Source organism: Coturnix japonica, chromosome 16 (assembly GCF_054131305.1).
Source record: "Coturnix japonica strain WE chromosome 16, WE-NBRP24, whole genome shotgun sequence".
Lineage (NCBI taxonomy): Eukaryota > Metazoa > Chordata > Aves > Galliformes > Phasianidae > Coturnix > Coturnix japonica.
In genome coordinates this window covers 16,644,477-16,649,719 of record NC_140678.1, presented here as the reverse complement: position 1 = coordinate 16,649,719, position 5,243 = coordinate 16,644,477, and positions in this window count along the sequence as shown.

Here is a 5,243-nt window from a genome sequence, read left to right as displayed (position 1 = left end):
ACAGCAGCTCCTGCCCCATACCTCTGACCCACAGCAGCTCCTGCCCTATAGATCTGATTCAAATCTGCCCCACAGCAGCTCCTGCTCCATAGATCTGACCCACATGTGCCCCAGAGCAGCTCTGCCCCATTTATTTGACCCACATCAGCCCCAGAGCTTCTCCTGCCCCATAGAACTGACCCACAGCAGCCACAGCAGCTCCTGACCTATAGATCTGACCCACATCTGACCCACAGCAGCTCCTGCCCCATAGATCTGACCCACATCTGACCCACATCTGCCCCACAGCAGCCCCTGCCCCATAGATCTGACCCACATCTGCCCCACAGAAGCTCCTGCCCCATAGAACTGACCCACATCTGCCTCACAGCAGCTCCTGACCCATAGATCTGACCCACATCAACCCCACAGAAGCTCCTGCCCCATAGATCTGAACCACATCTGCCCCACAGCAGATTTTACCCCACAGATCTGACCCACATCAGCCCCCAGGAGATCCTGCCCCATAGATCTGACCCACATCTGCCCCACACCATCTCCTGCCCCATAGATCTAACTCAAATGTGCCCCACAGCAGCTCCTGCTCCATAGATCTGACCCACAGCAGCTCCTGCCCCATAGATCTGATTCAAATCTGCCCCACAGCAGCTCCTGCCCCATAGATCTGACCCACATCTGCCCCACACCATCTCCTGCCCCATAGATCTAACTCACATGTGCCCCACAGCAGCTCCTGCTCCATAGATCTGACCCACAGCAGCTCCTGCCCCATAGATCTGATTCAAATCTGCCCCACAGCAGCTCCTGCTCCATAGATCTGACCAACATGTGCCCCGGAGCAGCTCTGCCCCATTGATTTGACCCACATCAGCCCCACTGCAGCTCCTGCCCTATAGATCTGACCAACATCAGCCTCACATCAGCTCCTGCCCCATACATCTGACCCAAATCTGCCCCACACCATCCCCTGCCCCGTAGATCTAACTCACATGTGCCCCACAGCAGCTCCTGCCCATAGATCTGACCCACAGCAGCTCCTGCCCTATAGATCTGAACCACATCTGCCCCACAGCAGCTCCTGCTCCATAGATCTGACCCACATGTGCCCCAGAGCAGCTCTGCCCCATTGATTTGACCCACATCAGCCCCACTGCAGCTCCTGCCCTATAGATCTGACCAACATCAGCCACACAGCAGCTCCTGCCCCATACATCTGACCCAAATCTGCCCCACACCATCCCCTGCCCCGTAGATCTAACTCACATGTGCCCCACAGCAGCTCCTGCTCCATAGATCTGACCCACAGCAGCTCCTGCCCTATAGATCTGATTCAAATCTGCCCCACAGCAGCTCCTGCTCCATAGATCTGACCCACATGTGCCCCAGAGCAGCTCTGCCCCATTGATTTGACCCACATAAGCCCCAAAGCATCTCCTGCCCCATAGAACTGACCCACAGCAGCCACAGCAGCTCCTGACCTATAGATCTGACCCACATCTGACCCACAGGAGCTCCTGCCCCATAGATCTGACCCACATCTGCCCCACAGCAGCCCCTGCCTCATAGATCTGTCCCACATCTGCCCCACAGCAGCTCCTGCCCCATAGAACTGACCCACATCTGCCCCACAGCGGCTCCTGCCCCATAGATATGCCCTACATCTGCCCCACAGCAGCTCCTGCCCCATAGACCTGACCCACATCAGCCCCACAGCAGCTCCTGCCCCATAGATCTGACCCACAGCATCTCCTGCCCCATAGATCTGACCCACATCAGCCCCACAGCAGCTCCTGCCCCATAGATCTGACCCACATCATCCCCACAGCAGCTCCTGCCCCATAGATCTGACCCAAATCTGCCCCACAGCAGCTCTTGCCTCATAGATATGACCCACGTCAGCCCCACAGCAGCTCCTGCCTTATAGAACTGACCCACAGCAGCCACAGCAGCTCCTGACCTATAGATCTGACCAACATCTGACCCACAGCAGCTCCTGCCCCATAGATCTAACTCACATGTGCTCCACAGCAGCTCCTGCCCCATACCTCTGACCCACAGCAGCTCCTGCCCTATAGATCTGATTCAAATCTGCCCCACAGCAGCTCCTGCTCCATAGATCTGACCCACATGTGCCCCAGAGCAGCTCTGCCCCATTTATTTGACCCACATCAGCCCCAGAGCTTCTCCTGCCCCATAGAACTGACCCACAGCAGCCACAGCAGCTCCTGACCTATAGATCTGACCCACATCTGCCCCACAGCAGCCCCTGCCCCATAGATCTGACCCACATCTGCCCCACAGAAGCTCCTGCCCCATAGAACTGACCCACATCTGCCTCACAGCAGCTCCTGACCCATAGATCTGACCCACATCAACCCCACAGAAGCTCCTGCCCCATAGATCTGAACCACATCTGCCCCACAGCAGATTTTACCCCACAGATCTGACCCACATCAGCCCCCAGGAGATCCTGCCCCATAGATCTGGACCACATCTGCCCCACACCATCTCCTGCCCCATAGATCTAACTCACATGTGCCCCACAGCAGCTCCTGCTCCATAGATCTGACCCACAGCAGCTCCTGCCCCATAGATCTGATTCAAATCTGCCCCACAGCAGCTCCTGCCCCATAGATCTGACCCACATCTGCCCCACACCATCTCCTGCCCCATAGATCTAACTCACATGTGCCCCACAGCAGCTCCTGCTCCATAGATCTGACCCACAGCAGCTCCTGCCCCATAGATCTGATTCAAATCTGCCCCACAGCAGCTCCTGCTCCATAGATCTGACCAACATGTGCCCCGGAGCAGCTCTGCCCCATTGATTTGACCCACATCAGCCCCACTGCAGCTCCTGCCCTATAGATCTGACCAACATCAGCCCCACATCAGCTCCTGCCCCATACATCTGACCCAAATCTGCCCCACACCATTTCCTGCCCCATAGATCTAACTCACATGTGCCCCACAGCAGCTCCTGCTCCATAGATCTGACACACAGCAGCTCCTGCCCTATAGATCTGATTCAAATCTGCCCCACAGCAGCTCCTGCTCCATATATCTGACCCACATGTGCCCCAGAGCAGCTCTGCCCCATTGATTTGACCCACATCAGCCCCACAGCATCTCCGGCCCCATAGAACTGACCCACAGCAGCCCCACTGCAGCTCCTGACCTATAGATCTGACCCACATCTGACCCACAGCAGCTCCTGCCCCCTAGATCTGACCCACATCTGCCCCACAGCAGCCCCTGCCCCATAGATCTGACCCACATCTGACCCACAGCAGCTCCTGCCCCATAGATCTGACCCAAATCAGCCCCGCAGCAGCTCCTGGCCCATAGATCTGACCCACATCTGCCCCACAGCAGCTCCAAACTCATAGATCTGGCCCACATCAGTCCAACAGCAGATTTTGCACCATAGATATGTCCCCCATCTGCCCCACAGCAACTCCTGCCCCCTAGATCTGACCTACATCATCCCCTCTGCAGCTCCTGCCCCATAGGTCTGACCCACATGTGCCCCACAGCAGCTCCTGCCATATAGATCTGACCCACATCTGCCCCACAGCAGCTCCTGCCCCATAGATCTGACCCACAGCATCTCCTGCCCCATAGATCTGACCCCCATCAGCCCCACAACAGCTCCTGCCCCATAGATCTAACCCACATCAGCCCCACAGCAGCTCCTGCCCCATAGATCTGACCCAAATCAGCCCCGCAGCAGCTCCTGCCCCATAGATCAGACCAACATCAGCCCCACAGTAGCTCCTGCCCTAAGGATCTGACCCCCATCAGCCTCACAGTAGCTCCTGCCCCATAGATCTGACCCACATCAGCCCCACAGCAGCTCCTGCCCCATAGATCTGACCCAAATCTGACCCAGAGCAGCTCCTGCCCCATAGATCTGACCCACATTTTCCCCAAAGCAGCACCTAACCCATAGATCTGACCCACATGTGCCCCACAGCTGCTCCTGCCCCATAGATCTGAACCACAGCAGTTCCTAACCCATAGATCGGACCCAAATCTTCCCTACATCAGCTCCTGCCCATAGATCTGACCCTCATCAGCCGCACAGCAGCTCCTACCCCATAGATCTGACCCACATGTGTTCCACAGCTGCTCCACGGCACGTTTTCCCCGGCTCGGTGCGGCTCGCGAGCTTTGCGGCGCCGGCTATGCGTTTTTGCCTGCGGAGATGCCACGGGAGCGACATTTGGCTGATTCCGAGGAACGTCCGAGCCGAGCGGTGCCCGCCGGGAGCGGTTGGACCGTGCCGGCGCACTTGAGCGGGGTCCGTTCGAGCCGGAAATCCGGACTGCGGGCAGGCCGCGTGGCGAGGGATGGCGAAAGAGCGGCGGGAAGCCGCAACCGAAAAACTCCACAGCCCGGCGCTCAACCGCGCTCGCCTGCGCCCGCTCATTGCCGCCTCTGGAGACGAGCACGCGCTCGCTCCTGCAGACGAAAACGGAAGGCGTAAGAAAAAACGGCTTCGGAAAAGAACGGCGCCGACTACCGGCAGTGGCGCCGAGGGTAAGCGGCGCTCTACATCGACGTAGCAGTAGGTAAGAAACTACAGCGACCCCCCAGCAAGCTCCGGAGCTTTAGCGCCCCCCCATCTCACAGGGCGGCAAAGCCTAGCTGAAAGCGGGTAGACCTGGCAGTTACACGCAAGCTGCACGGGCAGCGACCCCTAGCCGCCGACGCCGTGCCCCCCCCCCCCTTACTCCCCCCCCCCCCCCTTTCCCCCCCCCCCCCCCCCCCCCCAGAGATTCTCGGAGCCGGGTACACAGTGCCGGCGCAGCGGAGCAGCCACAAGAGTGGCACTTGGCCACTTACGCGGAACGTCTGAGTCGAGCTGAGTCCGCCTGGAGAGGCTGGACCATGTCGCCGCGGCTCAGATCGCCCGACTCCGCCGAGGAACATCCGAGCCGAACGGAGCCCGCCGGGAGAGGCTGGACCGTGCCGGCGCAGTCGAGCCGCGATGGCCAGGGGTCGAGCCGTGTTGACCGTGCTAGAGCACCGGAGGCGCCACGGAGACGCCACTCGGCCGCATCCGCGGAACGACCAGGGTGCACGTATGAGCCGGCCGCTGTTCGCCGGGTTGGTGCGCACCCGGGCTTCTCGGTTCGGCCTTGCTTGAAGCTGGCCGTCCCGCCACCGCCACCGCGGTTTTGCCCTTTTGTCTGCGTGTTTGTTTGTTCGTCCGTTCGTTCGTACTTTGGTCCGTTCGA